The sequence below is a fragment of the Podarcis pityusensis genome, assembly GCF_964106645.2.
Source record: "Podarcis pityusensis genome assembly, chromosome: 10".
Taxonomy (NCBI): Eukaryota; Metazoa; Chordata; class Lepidosauria; order Squamata; family Lacertidae; genus Podarcis; species Podarcis pityusensis.
In genome coordinates, this window is record NC_138035.1 from 8663728 (window position 1) to 8686910 (window position 23183).

Here is a 23183-nt window from a genome sequence, read left to right on the forward strand (position 1 = left end):
GAATGCCAGATAGTTTGTCATGACAGTATAACGCTATACGGTAAGGCTGAGCACACACTATGCATTGAAAGCGAATTCGAAGCTCATTCTCTCCCTGAAATAATTCTGGGCATTGTCGTGTGTTAAGTGGTGCTGGGAATTGTAACTCTGTGAACAGTAAACCACAGTGCCCAGAATTCTTTGAGGGAAAGAATGCACTTTGCATGTACTTTAAAGGTATAGGATAAAGGCAAAGGACCCATGGACAGTTAAGTCCAGTCAAAAGTGCCTATGGGATTGCGGCGCTCATCTCGCTTTCAGGCCGAAGGAGCTGGTGTTTGTCCACAGACAGCTTTCCGGGTCATGTGGCCAGCATAACTAAACCACTTCTGGTGCAACGGAACACCGTGACAGAAACCAGAGCGCATGGAAACGCCGTTTACCTCCCTGCCACAGCAGTACCTATTTATCTACTTGCACTGGTATGCTTTCAAACTGCTAGGTTGGCAGGAGCTGGGACAGAGCAACGGGAGCTCACCCCATTCTGTGGATTCAAACCGCCAACCTTCTGATCGGCAAGCCCAAGAGGCTCAGTGGTTTATACCACAGTGCCACCCACACTCCTACTTTAAAGTTATAGTGTGTAAGCAGCCTAAGACTAGTGAAATTCCCCAGGAGGTGGTGTGTGTTTCACGTTCTTATGTTGCAATGATGTTTTGCCCAAAGTGAAATTCAAGGTGAACGTGGAGGTTCGGACTGTAGCAAAACATCCGAGCAAAGTTTTGTTCAGACTAGTTGAATTGTTTGAGAGGTTCCACACATCGTTGTCTAAGCATGCATAAAAATAAGTTGGGAATGAGATGGTAGAGATCTGAGTGGGGGGTACAGCAGCCTTCGGGTGGGGAGATAGGTTTAACAGAAAGACCTTGCAAATTGAAAAAAACAAAGACAACTAGAAGTGATCTGGGTTAGGAGCTTTCTCTCCAGTGTGTTTACTTTCAGGCATGGTTTTTTGTTTGCATAGAGGGGCATTCAACAATAGGCATTCCCTGCCAGCAGTGTGGATCCACACCGCCCTGCAATACTGAACCAGGTGCTGACAAGATCTCTGTACTGTTTGCTTAAAAGCCATGCATTGCTTTGCTTTCCGCCTGCTGCAGTGGGAACCCTAGTGTTTCAGTCGCACTGTGTTTAAATGGGGGGGAAAACAAACCTTCATTTTCTTGGGGAGTGAAGAGGCTGAGGGAACCACGCTAAGCAGAGACTGACAAAGGTTAATGAAGGAATCTGCCAGTTAAAAGATAGAAGTGTAGCAGAGCAGGTTTGGGGGGTTTACTGCGGATTTGTTTTCTGTACACTGACATTATCCGCGGCGGGAACAACCTGATGCATTCAACCGAGGGCTTGCGTATTTTGTTTGCTGCAACTTGACGATCTCCAGCATTCCAAAGTCTCATTTGAATGGTTGGAAATGTAGTGGAAATCATTTTCAAAGCTTATTGACACGTCAATGATTTGAATAACATCAATTAATTGATTCATGTTTTCAGCTCTGCTTTATCCCTTTGCTACTTTGCATACTCGAGTGATAACCCTCCCTTGTGTAGGCAGGGAACACGCTGATAGATCTTATTACTAGATGCTCTCATGCCCTTCTAATTAGAAAACTCTTTGATCCAAGCCTGTGTAGGTGGACATCTTTTCAAACAAAGCCTCTCTACAACATCTCGCGTCCCACTCTTTTCTTCTTCTTCTTCTTCTTCTTCTTCTTCTGTGCTCTTTTTGATGCTTCTCTCTCTTGATTGCTATATAGCAGGGACGTCCAACTTCCTAGAGACTGCAATCTACTCACACAATTAAAATCTGACAGTGATCTAACCCTTTTTTTGCAGGGGGGGGGGTTTCAGGTCAAAGTTGTAGAGCTTTTTTGGGGGAGGATTTTTTAGTTAATTTAGGGGGTTAGGTCTACTAAATTAAAAAACACGCTCACCAATTGAAGCAGGGCCCACTTTTCTCTGTTCCAATTCCTGCCGACCCTAGGAGAAGAAGAAATCTATGCAAATGTATTCAGCGTTTGCATAAGTTATTCAAGCTGGAGAGTTTCCACAGAGCACGACAACTTCAGGTCCTTCTTGGTAGTGGCGCCTACCCTGTGGAGCACCCTCCCATCAGATGTCAATGAGATAAATAAGTATACAACTTTGAGAAGACCTCAGAAGGAAGGAAGCCCTGTATAAGGAAGTTTTTGACGTTTGTTGCTTAGTTATGCTTTAATAATAATAATAATAATAATAATAATAATAATAATACCACCTCATGTACAACCTGTGTACAATGAAATTAACTGAGCTTCCCACCCCCTCCCCACAAACACTCAATCTCATTGCACTCTGTGTGCTTGTCGTACAACACACCAACCTCAATAGTCAGTTGCACTATATTATTTTCCATTCAGCAGCCTAACAGCCTACGGATAGAAACTGTTTTTTAGCCTGTTGGTACGACTGATTATACTTCTATATCTCCTGCCTGAGGGTAGAAGATTAAAGAGGTGCTGGCCGGGGTGTGAATCGTCCCTGAGAATTTTTCTCACTCTCCGAAGGCAAAGATCCCTTGCGATGTCATCTAGCGGGCTCAGGGGACAGCCCCTGATATCATGTGCTGTGTTCACCACCCTCTGTCCTTTCTGTCTATGGCTGTCAAGCCAACGTACCACACTGTGATACAAGATGAGAGGACACTTTCTATTGTGGACCGGTAGAAGGAGGTCATCAATTGTTGTTTAACATTGTTCTTTCGCAAGACCCTGAGAAAATGGAGTCTCTGTTGGGCCTTCCTAACCACCTGAGTTATATTGTTATATTTGTTGGAAGCCGCCTAGAGTGGATGGGGCAACCCACTCGGGTGGGGTACAAATACAGTGGTACCTCGGGTTACATACGCTTCAGGTTACATACGCTTCAGGTTACAGACTCCGCTAACCCAGAAATATTACCGCGGGTTAAGAACTTTGCTTCAGGATGAGAACAGAAATTGTGCTCTGGCAGAGTGGCAGCAGCAGGAGGCCCCATTAGCTAAAGTGGTGCTTCAGGTTAAGAACAGTTTCAGGTTAAGAACGGACCTCCGGAACGAATTAAGTACTTAACCCGAGGTACCACTGTAATAAAATGATGGTGATGATTCGGCAACAGCCGACATCTATTTGCGCTGCAAATCCCATGCAAACACCCCTGGGACTTAACTTCTGAGTAACAGGATTGTACTGTTGGTATGAGGCTCCAATCCGTCTTCTGCATCGCCTTGCCATATTGCCCTGTAATGCAGCAGTACAACAGAAGGTTGGGAGGAGAGCAGAGTGTCTGCCTTCCTCATTTTTTCCCTGGGTGCTGCATTCCAAAGGAACACCCTGCCAGTAACGCGAGGATGGCAATGTCGGGTGAAGTGGAACGGAGCCATATTGAACGCCTTTCATATACAAATGTATTTCAGAGAGTGTCGCAAAAAATAATTGAAAAACGCCAATAACAATCGACGAGGAACCGCATAACTGGCTGCGGAGGGTGGAAATGAAAGCGCGGGAACCCCATAAAAGACTAGAAGCAGATTGTTAATCTCTCGCTGTGGGAATGGAGATGGTGAGGAATTTGCTGACTCCTGCAGGAGGGGATGACCTTGCCCTGACACCAGAGGGAATCCAAGGAATCAGTTTCTCCCCTCTCGTTTGGATAAGCTTTTTGCTGGAGTTGAGAGAGAGGGGGTTGTTATTTTCTTCTTCTTCTTCTTCTGCAGTTGGAGCTTATTTTTAAGAATGATGCATAATTTGGACTTGGACGCAGCTCAAGCAATCAAGATAGCAACATTTAGACTAGATTGATGCTTGCAGTAGAGGCCGTTTGAAAAATGAATGGCGTTTGCTCAATCAAATACACAGGACTATTGCGGCAGTTTGGGTGATGATCCCAATGCCCTGATTTTAAATGCCCCCCTCCAATTTAATATGAGTGAAGCATTGCCAGTTAGCACTCCCCCCTTGATTGTATGGTGCCTCCCTGCACCTGTAACACAGTTCACCAGTGACCCATATGAGCACTGGATGCATGAGGGAACTGGATTAGGCAAGATCTTGCATGGCGTTCCAGGCTTGCAAATTTTACTAATTGCTATTAGCTAGACTTCCAAAGTAGGGACACAGGTGGTGCTGTGGTCTAAACCACAGAGCCTAGGGCTTGCCGATCAGAAGGTTGGCGGTTCGATTCCCCGTGACGGGGTGAGCTCCCGTTGCTCGGTCCCTGCTTCTGCCAACCTAGCAGTTTGAAAGCACGTCAAAGTGCAAGTAGATAAATAGGTACCGCTCCGGCGGGAAGGTAAACGGCGTTTCTGTGCGCTGCTCTGGTTCGCTAGAAATGGCTTAGTCATGCTGGCCACATGACCTGGAAGCTGTACGCCGGCTCCCTCGGCCAATAAAGCGAGATGAGCGCCGCAACCCCAGAGTCACCCACAACTGGACATAACGGTCAGGGGTCCCTTTACCTTTACCTGGACTTCCAAAAGGGCCAGAGAGGGAGCTATTTTAGTATGGGGGACCTGTGGGCTGTTGGATGCTGCTGGACTAGCTCAGTTGGTAGAGAGCATGGGACTCTTTATCTCAGGGTTGCAGGTTCAAGCCCCACGTTGGGCAAAATATTCCTGCATTGCAGAGGGTTGGGCTAGATGACTCTCTTCCAACTCTATGATTCTATGACTACAAGTTGGACCATCCCTGATGACTGGTTATTCTGACTGGTGCTGATGGGAGTCTTAGAATCCCAGAACTTTGCAGGAATCACAGCTAAAGCATCTGTGACTGATGGCTGTCCAACATCTCTTTAAAAACCGCAGAGGAAGGCGAGACCACCACCTTCTGAGGGTGTCCATTCCTCTTACCATCAAAAAGTTCTTTCTGATGTTTAGTCAGAATCTCCTTTCTTGGCACTTGAACCCTACTCTCTGGAAGAACCAGGTCGTTCACCATACCTAGTGCAGTGGCTGGGTGCTACAAACTCCAGTTCAACCATCCAGTCCAACTGTGGGGCAAAGCACTTGCTGCCATACCTTAGAGCAGCCTTTCTCAACTTGTGGGTTCCCAGATGTTGTTGAACTACAACTCCCATCACCCCTAGCTAGCAAGGCCAGAGCTCAGGGATGATGGGAGTTGTAGTCCAACAACATCAGGGCAGTGGCGTAGCGTGGGGAGTGCAGGGGGGCCGGCCGCACCAGGCGCAACATCTGGGGGGGCGCGCTCGCACTCGCAGCTCTCTGCCCCTACCTGGCTCACTCACTCTCTCTCACTGCAGTGCTGGCTGTGCGAATCCGATCCGAGCCGCTGGGTCGCCGCCCACTGTGGAGGGGGTGGGTGCCAGGCGTGCGGTGCGGAGAGAGAGCGAGGGACTATCTGGGGGAGGGACAGTGTAGCGGCCGCCCAGCGCAGCGCTGAGCGCGGGAGAGAACCACACCAGACCAGCCCAGGCAGCAGCAAGAAGAAGCTGGCAGCGGCGGCAGGTTAGGGGTTAGGGGGCGCAAATTACTTGCCTTGCCCCGGGTTAGGGGGCGCAAATTACTTGCCTTGCCCCGGGTTAGGGGGCGCAAATTACTTGCCTTGCCCCGGGTGCTGACAACCCACGCTACGCCGCTGCATCTGGGGATGCACAGGTTGAGAACCACTGCCTTAGAGGGTTGTCATATCAAAAGTGCTGTGGAAATGGTGGTGGTGGTGATTGGTCTGTGTAGTTCAGTAACAAAGCAAGGTGGCGGTTACATCAGAGACGTCAGCGAAACCCCAGTTTTTATTCAGGGTGGTGGTGGGTGAGGGCACCCAGGGTGTGGAAAGGATCCTGGCAAGACACGTCCTCATCACTGCAGGAGATTTTTCATTTCCTGGCTGCCTCTGCAGCCGGCATCTCTGATCAGGCATCTAAACTGCCGATGAAATATTCATGTCTGGCCCAAGTTTGTGGCATTTAATAATTTAGGAAGCGGTATAAGCGGTGGCTCTTTCCCCCACTTTTCCCAAGGAAGGGGAGGGAGGGGGGAGTGTCTGGTCGGCAGTGCAAGAAGAGGAGCGTGTGGTTGTTCGCGTCCGAAAGAAAGACTGGGGCACGTTGCCAGGCTGTGTGGCTTCTGGGCAGTTCAAGGAAGCAAAACAGAATTAATAGAAGTCTCTGCCCTGTCCCTGAATCCCATTGACGCCTTTGTTTCTCTTTCATTCACGGATGAGCTAAACTTATAGATGGATTCATATTGCTATGCCAACAACAGCTTTTGCTATGGGGAAAGCAAAAGAAAGATTGTAAAGCACTTTTGCAAAACAAGCAGACTGACGTGATGCATGTTTATTTAAAAGTGGGGCTGCTGGACTAAATATTCACTTTCGATTCTGAGGTTCAAAATAGCAATTCTTACTGGGTGAAAATGTTCAGCTTTTTACTTTAAATAGGTACTGCTGCTCCTGCCCCATTCCCCCTCCCCTTCTTCATTTTCTTATTCAATGTGTGGGTGTGCCAACCAATGTTTATATGGTGAATAGGATAATGTCATAACCCTCTACAGCCAGTCAGAACTGGTCATTTGTTTACTTTATTCATTGCATAAAATGTATGCACCACTTGATTGTAAAAACCCTCCACAAAAAAACCTCAATGCAGTTTGCAAAGAGAATGAAACAGCAAAAAGGAAAACCTGCCAGTACTTTTGTATGAATTTCACCCAATATGCACATCCCCCCCCCCCATGCAATTTCGGCTTAATTTACACATTTTTGCAAAGCAGTTTTCCCAAATATAATATTACCTATTTCATGAAATTTATATACTGCTTGATTATACAAAAACAAACCTCAAAGCGATTTACAAAAAAAAACACAAATCAATAAATTTTTCAGTAAAAATAGAGGTAGCATGCTATTTGCATGCTATTTTCACTTATATGCATTTATAGGCACACTTGTATGTGCATTTTTGTACGCATTACTTGGGTGGAGAACTGCTCAGCAAAATTCAGAGAGGTGTGACATTTGAAGGATGGTTGCATGCTTGGTTTGTATATTTATTTATTTTTTGAAAGTGTGTGTTAGGTAGGTTGGCCTTTAAGTGGAAGCTGAATCAAGTTTCTCTCTCACGCCTAACTTTGCATCCTCTGTTTTTGTTGTTTTCAAAAAGCTGCTTTCTGTGACTTTTATGAGTTGTGGAAAGTGAAAACACATTCTGCACAGTTTATCCTGCAACGTTGACCCTTTTGCATAATTCATTTTCCTTGGGGTAGTCACGCGGAGCGGCAAGTAATTGAACGGAGCACTGAAGTCTCACATCTCAGATCTTAGCCTCCGCTGTGCCTTCTGTGATTTCACCAGGCGTGGCCCACACCCTTTGAAGCATATCTTTGCAACCATGAGGTCTAGAAACTTGGGGTCTCTAAGATTTTCAGGAAGCTGTAGTCTGCACTCAGTGACACATTTTGCAGCTTTTCTATACTCCTGTATTACCATGGCATACACACAGCCTCAGAAGTAACCCATCCTATATTTCAGCCATGAAAGTCATAGGATTTCCCTTTCAAGTGCATATTGATTTCTGATACATAATTAGGCTGGAGGCTAGATCTGTGTTAAACTGAAAATTCTCTCCCTCTCCCTCTCCCCCTCTCTCTCTTGTAGAAGGTGATAACTCTTCTCTCTCCCAGGAAGAATTGTTTGATCATATCTGCCACTCTCCCTTTGAGCCTCAAACACTCGTCTTTCTCCCCTCCAGCCACTTTTGAACTTACCTTCTGGACTTTGTCTTTTATTCAGATGCCCAAAGAGAGAGAGAGAGAGAGAGGTTGCCAGCTTTGGGGCATGATGGATATTTCCCTTTGGAATATTTAGTGTTCGCAGAAGAGGGGGTGATTGATTTCGTCCGGTCACTTAATTGAAGCAAAATGAATAGAGAATTTGCAATAAATGAAGCCATTATTCACATGGGTCGAAGCCCAGCGAGTCACAGCTGGAAGACTCGCCAGTACCTGTCTACAGTACTTCAGGTTCAGAAAAGGGCAGCGAAAACAATCAAGGGGATGGAACGATTCTACTATGAAGAAAAGTTGCCAGGTTTGGGACTTCCTAGTTTGGAGCTCCTCCATATGCAGCTGCTGGGTGACCTTGGGCCAGTCACGCTTCTCTGAAGTCTCTCAGCCTCACTGACCTAAAAAATTGTCCTAAAAAAGTCTTTAAAAGAAGAGTTTTAGCGGCGCGCGCAGTTTGATCCATCTTTTGATTTAGGGGAACTAGTCTCAAACGTTTGTTGGGGGAGACCTAGGTTTTTTTGCGGGGGGAGTTATTTGTCCTGTCTTCACGCTTTTTATGATGGAGGACCGCTGTAGCCCCCCCCAACGACACGTTCTCAAGATGGAGGGGGAGGGAACAGCTGCAGTCGCCTGCGGTTCCTGCGCAATGTTTGCCATCTTGCCAAAGGTTGCAGGCAGCTTTACCTGCAGCAATTGCATGATGATTGCCCTCTTAGAAGACAAAGTCCAGCAACTGGAGGAACGTGTAGCTACGCTCCAAAGAATTAGAGAGCTGGAGCTCTTCTTGGAAGCAACAGAGCACACCGTCTCCACCAAGGAGGAGACAGGGGACTCCCCTGAGAAGGAGGCTAGTTCACCAACACAGGAGCCAGATATATGGCGAAACGTGACTCAAAGAAGTAGGAGGCCCAGGGTCCGCTCTGATTGTTTAGAAATACACAATCGCTTTGAGGTCCTCTCCCCTAGCATGGAAGACGAAGAGCAGACTCCATTTGAGGACCTCTCCCTCATTACAGTCGATCAGGTATATGAAGACGAGCAGCAAAGTCAGTCCTCAGGGAATGTGCAGGCGACCTTGGAACGGACAGCTCACGGAAGAACCCCGACCAAACCTAAGAGGAGGCATGTAGTGGTGATAGGAGATTCCCTACTGAGGGGAACAGAAGCAGTGATCTGTGGGCCTGACAAGATGTCTCGGGAAGTGTGCTCTCCCCGGGGCTAAGATCCAAGATGTAACTGAACGACTGCAAGGAATCATAAAACCCACTGACAAATACCCCTTCCTCTTGGTTCATGTGGGAACCAATGACACTGCAAGCAATAGCCTCCAGAAGATCAAAAGAGACTACGAGGCTCTGGGCAGGAAATTGAAGCAATTAAATGCACAAATTGTCATCTCATCTGTCCTCCCAGTTGAACGACGTGGCCCAGGGAGAGAGGGGAAAATAGTGGAAGTGAACAGCTGGCTTCGCAAATGGTGTAAACAGGAACGGTTTGGATTCTTAGATCACGGACTGCAGTTTCTTGAAGATGGACTTCTGGCAAGCGATGGGCTGCACCTCACAACGGTTGGGAGGAATGTTTTTGCCAAAAATCTCAGAAACCTCATCAGGAGGGCTTTAAACTGACTAATGTGGGGGAGGGAGACAGTGCTCCTGAAGGCAGGAGTCTATCAATTGATGAAGATGATCATCCAAATGTCATAGACCAAATGGAGCAAACAGCACGCAGACCTAGTGGTGGGAGGAAAAAATCCTTAAATAAGAGACACGGGGGAATGATTAATGGATTTCAATGTCTGTACACTAATGCGCAAAGCATGGGAAATAAACAAGATGAGCTTGAGCTCTTGGTACAGCAAACTAAATATGACATAATAGGCATACTGAAACCTGGTGGGATAAGTCCCACGATTGGAATGTAATAATGGAGGGATACAATCTATTTCAGAGAAACAGACCAGACAAGAAAGGAGGAGGAGTGGCGTTATATGTCAGGGATGTGTATACCTGTGAAGAGATCCAAGATTTAGAACCTCAAAGCCAAAGTGAGAGCATTTGGGTCAAAATTAAGGGAGAGAAGAATAACAGTGACCTCATTGTGGGAGTTTACTATAGATCCCCAAGCCAAATGGAGGACATAGATGATGCCTTCCTGGAACAGATGGCCAAGCATGCAAAAGGAAGGGAGATAGTAGTAATGGGGGACTTCAATTACCCGGATATTTGTTGGATGTCAAACTCAGCCAAGAGCATAAGGTCAAACAGATTCCTCACTGGCCTTGCAGACAACTTCGTTGTCCAGAAAGTGGGAGAAGCAACAAGAGGAACAGCCATTTTAGATCTGGTCCTAACCAATGCTGATGACCTGGTTAGTGGGGTAGAAGTGGAAGGATCATTAGGGACGAGTGATCATGCTCTTCTGAAGTTTACTATACAGCGGAAAGGAGCAGCCAAGCATACTAGGACTCAGTTTCTTGACTTTAAGAAAGCCGACTTCATAAAACTTAGGGAAGTGCTGGGTGAGATTCCATGGACAGTAATACTAAAAGGAAAGGGAGTTCATGAGGGCTGGGAGTTTGTTAAGAGGGAGATAGTAAAAGCACAAAATCAGGCAATACCAATGAGACGGAAACATGGAAGGTGCCTAAAGAAGCCAGGGTGGCTATCTAAAGAACTTTTAACTGAGTTAAGATTAAAAAAGGATGTGTACAAAAAATGGAAAAGGGGGGAAACCACCAAAGAGGAATTCAAACAAATAGCCAGCACATGTAGACACAAAGTCAGAAAAGCTAAAGCACAGAATGAACTCAGGCTTGCTAGAGAGGTTAAAAGCAACAAAAAAGGCTTTTATGGGTATGTCCGTAGCAAAAGGAAGAACAAAGGAACAGTGGGGTCACTCAGAGGAGAAGATGGTGAAATGCAAACAGGGGACACAGAAAGGGCTGAACTCCTCAATGCCTTCTTTGCCTCAGTCTTCTCCGATAAAGAAAACAATGCCCGACCTGAAGAATTTGAAGCAAATGATTCAGCAAAGGAAACACAGCCCAGAATAACTAAGGAGATAGTACAAGAATACTTGGCTAGTTTAGATGTATTCAAGTCTCCAGGGCCAGATGAACTGCATCCAAGAGTATTAAAAGAACTGGCAGATGTGATCTCAGAACCACTGGCAGTCATCTTTGAGAATTCCTGGAGAACAGACGAAGTCCCGGCAGACTGGAGGAGGGCAAATGTTGTCCCTATTTTCAAAAAGGGGAAAAGAGAGGACCCAAATAATTACCGCCCAGTCAATCTGACATCATTACCAGGGAAGATTCTGGAGCAGATCATTAAGCAAACAGTCTGTGAGCACCTAGAAAGGAATGCTGTGATCACCAATAGTCAGCATGGATTTCTGAAAAATAAGTCATGTCAGACTAACCTGATCTCATTTTTTGACAGAATTACAAGCCTGGTAGATGAAGGGAACGCAGTGGATGTAGCCTACCTTGATTTCAGCAAGGCATTTGACAAGGTGCCCCATGATATTCTTGTAAAGAAGCTGGTAAAATGCGGTCTTGACTATGCTACCACTCAGTGGATTTGTAACTGGCTGACTGACCGAACCCAAAGGGTGCTCATCAATGGTTCCTCTTCATCCTGGAGAAGAGTGACTAGTGGGGTGCCACAGGGTTCTGTCTTGGGCCTGGTCTTATTCAACATCTTTATCAACGACTTGGATGATGGACTCAAGGGCATCCTGATCAAATTTGCAGATGACACCAAACTGGGAGGGGTGGCTAACACCCCAGAGGACAGGACCACACTTCAAAATGACCTTGACAGATTAGAGAACTGGGCCAAAACAAAGAAGATGAATTTTAACAGGGAGAAATGTAAAGTATTGCACTTGGGCAAAAAAAATGAGAGGCACAAATACACCTGGCTTGAGAGCAGTACATGTGAAAAGGATCTAGGAGTCTTGGTTGACCACAAACTTGACATGAGCCAACAGTGTGACGCGGCAGCTAAAAAAGCCAATGCAATTCTGGGCTGCATCAATAGGAGTATAGCATCTAGATCAAGGGAAGTAATAGTGCCACTGTATTCTGCTCTGGTCAGACCTCACCTGGAGTACTGTGTCCAGTTCTGGGCACCACAGTTCAAGAAGGACACTGACAAACTGGAACGTGTCCAGAGGAGGGCAACCAAAATGGTCAAAGGCCTGGAAACAATGCCTTATGAGGAACGGCTAAGGGAGCTGGGCATGTTTAGCCTGGAGAAGAGGAGGTTAAGGGGTGATATGATAGCCGTGTTCAAATATATAAAAGGATGTCACATAGAGGAGGGAGAAAGGTTGTTTTCTGCTGCTCCAGAGAAGCGGACACGGAGCAATGGATCCAAACCACAAGAAAGAAGATTCCACCTAAACATTAGGAAGAACTTCCTGACAGTAAGAGCTGTTTGACAGTGGAATTTGCTGCCAAGGAGTGTGGTGGAGTCTCCTTCTTTGGAGGTCTTTAAGCAGAGGCTTGACAGCCATATGTCAGGAGTGCTCTGATGGTGTTTTCTGCTTGGCAGGGGGTTGGACTCGATGGCCCTTGTGGTCTCTTCCAACTCTATGATTCTATGATTCTATGAGTTTTTAAAAATAATCTTTTTCAAGATTTTTAAAAATTATTCTTGTTTTCAAAACCAATAATAAATAAAAAGAATTAAGAATTAATTCACCACTGGTGACTAGGTTATTTACAAGCCTGAATTAACTAGCAGTAACAGAGCTGCAAACTTTTAGCTAATTAAGTGGTTAAATTAATCAGATTTAAATCATTTTGACTTAGTAAAACGTTGCCCCCAATCAACTGGGCAGAAGATTAAAAACAAATTGTTTTCAACACAGGCACTTGCCACCATCCTTAGCTTTTGCTTTTTAGAAACAGACCTTCCTTCCCATGTGGTTCCACATGGCTCTGAGGTCTGGCTGGCCTTTTACGTAGGGCAGAGCCTTGATTGCTCTGTGGAACTCCTTGCCACTAGAGGCTTGACACTTTCTAAAAACCCTCGTATTCAGACAGGACTTTCAGACCTGAGATACTTTGCCAACCAGCTCTCGCTGATGTTTCTGCATATCAAACTGTGTTTTTAGCTTGATATTATATTTTGCATGAAAGCGCAGTTTATATTTTTTTAAATTAAATAATAAACAAACAAATAAGATGATCCTTGCTTTGACAGATGTGTGCGTCAGTGGAAGAGGGCTTCTCTTCTTTTGGAATCTCCCCCCCCCCCCCGATTTAGGCAGATTTAATCCATCAATTGATTGATTAATCGAGTAAAACTCACATGATTAATTGACGCAGGTTTTCCAAATAGGTGACAGCTGAGCTCTGAATTGTCGTGATTTGCCCTGCTTCCTTTGAGACGAAGATTTCATTTTGGCATGGAAGGTTTACCTGACCCTCCTTGTGTGCCCTTCTTTTCCAGATATCCCCACCATGATTTGAAAGCTTTAACAGAGGTTAAAAGGCGTGTTTCTGTTTGGAAGATCCAATGGATTCCTTGGTGTACAGGGGTCTATTGAACAGACCCTCCGGAAGTGCATTAAAATTCTGTAGTCATGATTTTTTTTTTAAAAAAAATGTTGATGAATTGATCAATTCATCAATTACCAGCCGCTTCATTAATGGACTAAAATGGTTTTAATCACTTGACAGCCTTAATTGAAAGTGATGCATTGTTTCCCCTTTTCTGCATTCATTTCCAGAACGAACGTGAGATAACGAGCCTCTTTGGCTGAAAATTCCAATTAAAGGGGTCACTTGGTAGATCCTGATCGGACCCCTTGGCTATTAGTCCCTTTAAAACCAGAGGGACTATGTGGCATAGTGGCTGGATATATAGGTCCAAGGGACCTAGACTTAAACTCCGCATTTCCCATGGGCCCATCATGTGGCCTTGGGCAGGTCACTTTAAATATTCTCTGGGTTTAATTTCAGCTTCACTTGGCTCACCTTTTTGAGAGGGAGGGAGAGAGCAATTCAAGAGCGAGGTTCTTAAAGGGACTGAACCTGGCACCTTTCTCATCTGCCAATAATTGTGAGGGCATAGATAAAGTTCACCAGGAACACTGAGAGTGGAGAGAAAGAGCTTTGAAGTGGGCCGGATGAGCTGGATAATAATGGCAGAGGCAAGGGCACACAGAGGGAGTGAATTCCTCTTGAGGGTTTAAGTACGGAAGCTCAAACCAAATTCTTGATCCGCCAGACTTTATTCAGCAATGCATTACAGGACAGAGTCCAAAGAGTCTGCAAGAGCATTTCCATCAGGACACATGCAATACAGTGGTACCTCGGGTTACATACGCTTCAGGTTACAGACTCCGCTAACCCAAATAGTGCTTCAGGTTAAGAACTTTGCTTCAGGATGAGAACAGTAGGAGGCCCCATTAGCTAAAGTGGTGCTTCAGGTTAAGAACAGTTTCAGGTTAAGTACGGACCTCCAGAATGAATTAAGTACTTAACCTGAGGTACCACTGTATAGGCAACTATATGTCATTTAAGCTGTTCAGCCTCTACCCAACCACCTACTGCTGCCCATCACTTCATCTCTCATCCAACCACAGTTGATGAAATAATGTTTACTCAACCCGTTTTCATTGTATGTGTCACAACCCTCCTTGCACCTTATATGGAGCTGTTTTTCACTTCAACCTTCAGCCAGTGAGGTTCCTTTTTAACTGGTCCTTACCATCATCATCATCATCACTTTTAATTTGTATACCACCTTTCTATCTTACAACACTCAAGGCGGTTTACAAGCTGAAGAAACAAAAATGTACACCTTATAACAATTTAATGCAATACAAAAATATGATTTAAAAAAAACAGCTTTAAAATAAGCAATGTACATCAAATAAAGTAACATTCAACAATCATTAGAATAGTATAGAATAATAATATCAGCATATGAAAATTAAACAGAAACCCACTCTTAACAATTACAATAAATAATTTTGAAACTACAATCAATAAAACACCGGCAAGCCACAGTGCATGTTGTTGTTGTTTAGTTGTTTAGTCGTGTCTGACTCTTCGTGACCCCATGGACCAAAGCACACCAGGCACTCCTGTCTTCCACTGCCTCCCGCAGTTTGGTCAAACTCATGCTGGTAGCTTCAAGAACACTGTCCAACCATCTCGTCCTCTGTCGTCCCCTTCTCCTTGTGCCTCCATCTTTCCCAACATCAGGGTCTTTTCCAGGGAGTCTTCTCTTCTTATGAGGTGGCCAAAGTATTGGAGCCTCAGCTTCAGGATCTGTCCTTCCAATGAGCACTCAGGGTTGATTTCCTTCAGAATGGATAGGTTTGATCTTCTTGCAGTCCATGGGACTCTCAAGAGTCTCCTCCAGCACCAGAATTCAAAAGCATCAATTCTTCGGCGATCAGCCTTCTTTATGGTCCAGCTCTCACTTCCATACATCACTACTGGGAAAACCATGGCTTTAACTATACGGACCTTTGTTGGCAAGGTGATGTCTCTGCTTTTTAAGATGCATAAAATGCCAGTAATACAATACAAATTGAGAAGAGACTAGAGGGTGGGGCAAGGCAGGTGGAAAGAGGCCTTGCCTGATGGAGTCTCTCCCCTCACCAGTCTTGTGGTTAGGTCACATTCTTGCGTACGTGACAGTTGCCTCTCTAACGATGGGCCTAGCAGTAATTCTGCATTGGTAGCAAGAGATAAAGGCGAGCAAATGTTGTTACAGACACTTGCGTCTCAGTTCTTGCCTGGCATGTTCAATCTGCGAAGGCTTGTTCAGAAGCGGAAGCCACACCACAGATAGTTAAGAGTATGGATGCGTGAACCAGCCATCCATGGCAGGCCCTAGGCTGAATGTCTCCTGGATTTCCTTCTGCCCTCCACCAACGCCCCACTTCCCTGGGTTAGAGTCCCGCTGTTACGGTCTTTGAGCCCTGACATGACCCACCTCTGCTGTGAGAAGGTGACAGCTGCTCAGCAGCGCTTACAAGACACTTTGGTTCTTGTTTGGAGCTGTGCTCTATGATCTGCCGCACCCCTGCAGAGAGCCCCCTCCTCGGAAACCTTCGGAAGCTTATTCCTCCCCAGCGGTCGCCGCTGCGGGAATAAAACGTGGCAAGCTTTTTAGGTATTAAAGCTAAGAAGGAGGCACCCCTCTCGGGCCGCTCACATCATAATGTAAACAGAAATTAATCCATCTGCTAAAGCTCAATGTGTCTTCAGATAGTTATCGGCACCGTATAATCTCCTCCGAGGAAGATCTTATTATATTAAAAAGACACTGGCCTGCGTGGTGGAAACCTTAATAACAGTGTTACCTTTCATGGAAGATTGCTGGAATTAAAACGCCCAGTGATGTGTTGTAAGTGGCTTCTGGATGGAGAGATTACTTCTCTTTCTTTCTTTCTTTCTTTCTTTCTTTCTTTCTTTCTTTCTTTCTGTTCCTCTCTCCCCTGGAGTGTGTGCTGTGTTGGCAAAGATATTATTGTCTCCTGCAGTTCAAGAGAGTATCAAAACACAAGTATCACCAAGGACATTACAGCAGCTCAAAACAAAGGCGCTGGGTGGTGCTGGTGGGGTGCTTGAACCTGTGTCTACTGCTCAGAATTCTTCACATTGCTTCTGTTTTCAGAATATGCAGCATTCCCCATCGTGGGCACAGGTATGTCGATGTGCTCCTATTGTTGCTTTTACTGAGCAGCATACCTGCGGCTATGAGAAATGTGAGTGATGGCCCCGTGTATTCCTGGGAAGTCATGGCATGGAGAAATTGCACACTCTCCAAGTGTCCCTATTTTCCAGGGACAGTCCTGGATTCACAGAAGCTGCCCCGGTTTCTGATTTGTTCCTGGAATGTTCCACTTCTCCTTAGGACATCCCTATTTCCATCAGACAAATGTTGGAGGGTATGGAGTTATGTGACCCTCCCCCCGAGCCATCTGAAGGCAGCTCTGTAGGGGGAAGTTTTTATGTTTTTACATTTGTTGGAAGCCGCCCAGAGGGGCTGGGGCAACCCAGTCAGGTGGGTGGGGTATAAATTGTTCTTCTTGTTGTTGTTAGTATTATTATTGAATTTGTTGTTGTTTAGTCGTTTAGTCGTGTATGACTCTTCATGACCCCATGGACCAGAGCACGCCAGGCACTCCTGTCTTCCACTGCCTCCTGCAGTTTGGTCAAACTCATGCTGGTAGCTTTGAGAACACTGTTCAACCATCTCGTCCTCTGTCGTCCCCGTCTCCTTGTGCCCTCCATCTTTCCCAACATCAGGGTCTTTTCCAGGGAGTCTTCTCTTCTCAGGAGGTGGCCAAAGTCTTGGAGCCTCAGCTTCAGGATCTGTCCTTCCAGTGAGCACTCAGGGCTGATTTCCTTCAGAATGGAGAGGTTTGATCTTCTTGCAGTCCATGGGACTCTCAAGAGTCTCCTCCAGCACCATAATTCAAAAGCATCCATTCTTTGGCGATCAGCATTCTATTATTGAATAGGACACCCCTATTTTTATTGGAGAAATGTTGGACCCCTGAGCCAAGGAGATAAGTAGCTATACAACCTTTAGAAGACATCTGAAGGCAGCCCTGAATAGGGAAGGTTTTTTAAATGTTTAATTTTTTTTTTTTTATATATGTTGAAATGATGTTCATGTTGATGAAGGAATAGGACATCCCTCTTTTCATCGGAGAAATGTTGGAGGGTATGCTTGCTGTCTGTCTGTCTCCAAGCATTGCAATCGTCTGCAAGGGATTCCCACATGGCGGGGTTGATGTTGACAGCCTTCATGTCTCATTTGCAGATATCTTTGTACTGCAGGGTTGGTCTGCCGACGGGTCTGGTGCTATATCATAAAACACGAGGGCAGGGTACGTCTATAAAGAACAAAACACCGTTGGAAACAATACAGATCATTAAAGTGGCTGATCAATTTAAGCAGCTGGCAAAGGCCTGGCATTAAAACAGGCCTTCAAGAGACATCTGAAAGTCAACACTAAGGATGCCTGCCAAATCTCTGCTGGACTAGCGTTCAACAGCATGAGACCAGTGGAACTAAGCTCCCTGCTTTTAGCTGAGAGCAGCTGCACTTTTGTGAAACTAAAGGGGGCAACTAACAGCCCTCCTCCAGATTATCTCAGTGATCAAACTCTAATATAAGGACTCAGGTGGTCCTTAAGTTGCCCTGGGCCCAAGCTTGTATAGGGCTTTGTATATCAACACAAGAAGAGCCTTGAACCTGGACTGGTAGCATGTGTGCAGCTAGAACAGATAGAATCATAGGACCGTAGAGCTGGAAGAGACCCCAAGGGTCCTCTAGTCCAATGCAGGAATCTCAGCTGAAGCATCCATGACAGATGGCCATCCAGCCTCTGCTTCAAAACCTCCAATGAGGGAGAGTCCACCACCTCCCAAAGGAGTCTTGTTCCACTCTTGAACAGCTCTTACTGTCAGAAAGTTCTTCCTGGTGTTTAGTCGGAATCTCCTTTCTTGTAACTTGAAGCCATTGGTTCAGGTCCTCCCCTCCAGAGCAGGAGAAAACAAGCATGCTCCATCTTTCATGTGGCAGCCCTTCAGATATTTGATGATTGCTTTCATATCTCCTCTCAGCCTCCTCTCAGTGTTCCCCGCTTCTTAAATTTAACAATCCATAAATATTAGAAGTGAGGAACAAAAACAACATTTGTACCCCACCTTTTTCTCCAAGGAGCTCAAGGTTGCATACCTGGTATTCCTGCTTCTTGTTTAATCCCCTTCTTCTTCCAATTCTTCTTCTTCCAATTCTTCTTCTTCTTCTTCCAATTCTTCTTCTTCTTCTTCTCCTTCTCCTTCTCCTTCTCCTTCTTCTTCTGCGATCACTTGTAGCTGAGTAAGATTGTCTTCCATAAACACGGTCTTAACAATGAGTCTGTAAGTGACTGTGGAGGCCTATTCTGGATCCACACATCCTTCCACAGTGGGGACATTGATTTCCTGGCAGGAGTTGATCACGGTGTGGATTTGCCAAGTGTGCCTTCCTCTTAGCACGTTTCTCCCTTGCGTCCTGAGTTTGAGTGTCTTCAAAGCCCATGACACCTTTGGTAAAGGCTGTTCTCCAACTGGAGCGCTCACAGGCAAGGGTTTCCCAGTTGTTGGTGTGCATACTACATTTTTAAAGATTTGTCTTGAGAGAGTCTTTAAACCTCTTTTGTTGACCACCAGCATTACACTTTCCATTTTTAAGTTTGGAATAGAGTAGTTGCTTTGGAAGACGATCATCAGGCATCCACACAACATGACCAGTCCAACAAAGCTGATGTTGAAGAATCATTGCTTCAACACTGGTGATCTTTGCTTCTTCCAGTACACTGATATTAGGTCGCCTGTCTTCCCAAGTGATGCGTACAATTTTTCGGAGACATCGTTGATGGAATCTTTCGAGGAGTTGGAGATGGTGTTTATATGTGGTCCATGTTTCACAAGCATACAGTAAGGTCAGTAGTACAATAGCTTTGTAAACAAGCATTTTGGTTTCCCTGCAAATGTCCCGGTCCTCAAACACTCTGTGCTTCAATTGGAAGAAAGCCGCACTCGCAGAGCTCAGGCGATGCTGGATTTTGGCATCATTGTTGACCCTTGTGAAAAGATAACTGCCTGGGTAGGAGAAGTGATCAACATTTTGCAATGTTACACCATTGAGTTGGATTTGTGGTGCTTCAGAGGGGTTATTTTGTACTTGTTGGTGCAGCACTTTTTTTTGGATGTTGAGTGATAGGCCAAGCTTTTCGTAAGCTTCTGCGATGGTTTGGAGGTCATCCCCACAACAACCTGGTGAGGTAGATTAGACTGAGAGGCAGTAACTGGCCCAAGGTCACCCAGTTATCTTCATGGCCAAGTGGGGATTTGAACCCTGGGCTCCCACATTCTAGTCTGGCACTCTAACCACTATGTCATACTTCCTCTCATTATTATTTCAGTATTATCAAGACTATCCTGTATTGGTGAGTTCTGGGGAAAGTGGTGCAACTGAATTAACCTGGTCCTAGGAAAGAAGGGAAAACGGTCTTTCACAGTGTTAATATTAGGATACACTCCAGCTTTCTGGAAACATAAAGGAGGAATAATAGGCTTGGATTAAAAGAGCAACAGTATTTAGTGCTCAAAGGCAGATACTACATAAACGGAGAGATAAAACTGAAGCAGACATCGATACCTGGATAATTAGTGGACCCAGCAGCCAAGGAAGAAGGAGCTAATAAAAATCAAGAGGAGAGAGATAAAGAAATATGAGGAAATGCTGTGCAAATGTATGCAAGATAAAATGGCAGCTATATATTTTTCTCCTCCCTTTCACTTTCTCCCTCCTTCATTCTTTCGTCTCCCTCTTTTTGTGCTTCCATTTGATGATAGGCCTTTGCACACCTTGCTTAGCGTACGATGTTGCACACTCATCCCAACATCTTTGCTAATACCTGGCTTCCAGACTTCCTGCTCTGAGCCTCCACGCTTTCAAAACTTGAGACCTGCAGAAGTGGCTCAGTTTGTTCTCCAGGCGATTTTGCACTCTGCCAATACACACACACGCACCTGTGAGGGTTTGGTTCCAGGGGGCCGTGCACAAAGACAGGAACCCTTGGAACTACTCGCCTCAAGGCTGAGGGCTGCTTACTGGGCTCTGGGAAGGATTCACAAGGTGCTCTGGGAGCTTTCCAGTGCCCTTCCTCAACCTTCCCAGAGCCCGGTAAGCGAGGAACAGCTGCTGGGTGTGTGGAAAATACATGGAAAGCAAGGAGTGGCATGTTTCCCTAGCTCTCTGTTTATTTATTTACTCCCTTATTTGTGTAAGGTTGTGATAGCATAAGTGAGTGTAAGTGGTGAGCCCACTATAATCCTTCCTTGCTTTCAAAAGACTAAAATTCACCTCTGCTGCCCCTTCCAGCGTTGGAACGCGGGCTTTTCTGAGCTCCATGTAGAATTCTGGCTTGAGATATCATTAAATGTATCCAGAAGAATAATTGGAGATCTGAGCTCTACTTTTCATAACAAAGGCACAAAGGGTATCCGTATACGACTGGAAGCTTTCAGCTTCAAACTCTCTTCCCCTCCAGCTTTTCAAGTGCTGAAGCAGGTTGTATATCTTTGAGCCATTTACAAGCCAGAGGAGGAGATGCAAAGCTCTTTAAAGAAAAGCTGCGCCTGGCTTTGCTGAAATTAAAGCAGCCTGAATGACTCTTTGGCCTTTGTAAGAATCTTTAATAAAGAAAGTGGCACCCGGAATCACATTTCAGCTAGATTGCTGTATGATACCATCATCACTTCCCCCAAACACTTTTAATTCCAGTTTTTAATTACAGGGCAAGGGGGCCTTCTTGCTGCTCTTCCATCTCGGGGTGAATACAGACAACCCTTTACCAAGTGGTGTCTTGCCCATCTTTTTTGTCTATAGATTCCCGACCATGTGCAGAAGTGTTGAGGAATGTTCCTTGCCGCTGAGCAGAATGATGTGGACCACTGGCTTACCTGTTGAAAGGTGAAGGCTCCTTGCTTTACCAGGATAAAGTGGATAATTGTGGGTTGTTGTTTGTTCATCGTAAAAGAGTAGAAGAAACGTGCATGGATTAGGAAAGTCAGGTTTCATAGACACCCCCCTCCCCATATTTGTTTAATTTATTCAACTTTATTCAACAAAAATATCTGAGGTACAGCAATGGAACATATGGCAGATGTACCGTATTTTTTCCGCCTATAAGACACCCCCATGTATAAGACGCCCACTGTTTTGGGGGACTCCGTTTTAAGAAAATGGGGGGAGATGTATCTGTGTATAAGACGCCCCCAAATTTTTGACATTATCTTTTAGGGGGAAAACCTAGTCTTATACACGAGAAAATACGGTATATTCTAAGTGAGTTCCTAGAGGAGTCTCAATATTTTCTGGTTGTCCTTTCTATCTATCCTCATATATGACCATCTTCTTCCAAAGATTCCAGAATGGCTTACCCATAGTTTCCAGGTCTTCTTCTCATCCTGAAAGTGTGTACTGAGCTACAGCTGGTCCGCTTCAGTTGTAGAACTTCAGAACACCCTCTCAGACTTCCCATCTGCATTGATGCCACGTATAGGAAGAACTTGGGAGTCTTAATGTGTCACGCAGACCCAGATTTGCTTGGATGAATGAGATCCAGCGCTGGTCTGCTGCCAGCTTCCCACTCCTGAAATTAAAGCATTTCCCAAAAGTGCTCAAAACCCTGACTTTGAGGCATCTCCAAGGGCATCAAGGGGCACACCACTCCCCTTTCACTTGCTCACACTTGGCATTCCCTGTAGGGATAACACTACGATTATCTCCAGTGCAGCAGTTACGGTTTCTCCGCAGGGTCCAAGCACCATGTGTGTTCCAACACTGTTCTTCAGAGCTACCGTAGATCTTTGCAATCATCCTGTCCTTTCAGACATCCAAGTGACCCATGTTGCCGGCTGCTACCGTTCCCCACAACCCAGGGTCCTCTTGAGGAGACAATGGTGATGTGCACTCTTGGAGTGAATGTGGAGTTTGGTGCGCACACCCTCTGGACGGGGGTCCTGTGACACTTCAATAAATCGCTCTCCCAATACATCAGTCTTTTTCTACTTATTTGCTCTGGCTGACCTGGGCAGCTTTGAGGTCATCTGGGGTAATTGGAGTGTGGCAGAGTAGCCTCTGGATGACCCAGAAACATCTCTTCCATCATTCTGCAAGAACCTAGCAGCTGGAGCTAAATCATTATTATACATACTGATTTACCTGAGCATATAAAAAACCTCGGTAGGGACGCAGGTGGTGCTGGGGGTTAAACCACAGAGCCTAGGGCTCGCTGATCAGAAGGTTGGCGGTTCGAATCCCCGCGACGGGGTGAGCTCCCATTGCTCAGTCCCTGCTCCTGCCAACCTAGCAGTTTGAAAGCACGTCAAAGTGCAAGTAGATAAATAGGGAAGGTAAACGGCATTTCCGTGCGCTGCTCTGGTTTGCCAGAAGTGGCTTAGTCACGCCGGCTCCCTCGGCCAGCAAAGCGAGATGAGCGCCGCAACCCCAGAGTCGGCCACGACTGGACCTAATGGTCAGGGGTCCCTTTAACTTTACCAAACCTCGGTATGTTTTCACAGTGGGCTGTTGGAAGACTTCCTTTAATTCTGCTTTTGAGCGCCGCCTCTTCCCTGAATTTCCCTGTGTTGAAACTGACAGGAGCCTCCCCCCTGCCCATCAGCATTCAGCTGCCGCCCCCGTCACGTCAAAATGCCCAAAATCCTCCTTCAATTATTTATGGCAGTTAATTATTCATTAATATTGCCCTAGCTAATTGCCACGTATTTATTTGTCAACCTGGGCAGGCGGCGTTGGTGCCCCTTTCCCTCCCTGTGTGTGTGTCTG

The 23183-nt window shown here is 45.6% G+C and overlaps 1 protein-coding gene and 1 long non-coding RNA gene across 2 annotated transcripts in view; one reads left to right on the forward strand and one right to left on the reverse strand.

Moving 5' to 3' along the window:
• Positions 1-23183, forward strand: part of PLXNA4 (plexin A4) — a 609453-nt gene that overhangs the window by 156381 nt on the left and 429889 nt on the right. The gene's annotated exons all lie outside the window — the stretch shown is intronic.
• Positions 17661-22060, reverse strand: LOC308486516. The gene is made up of 4 exons (XR_013991117.1): positions 21776-22060; positions 21296-21319; positions 19989-20027; positions 17661-17673 (listed from the first exon to the last, which is right to left on the reverse strand). It is a non-coding gene; the product is annotated as an uncharacterized lncRNA (long non-coding RNA).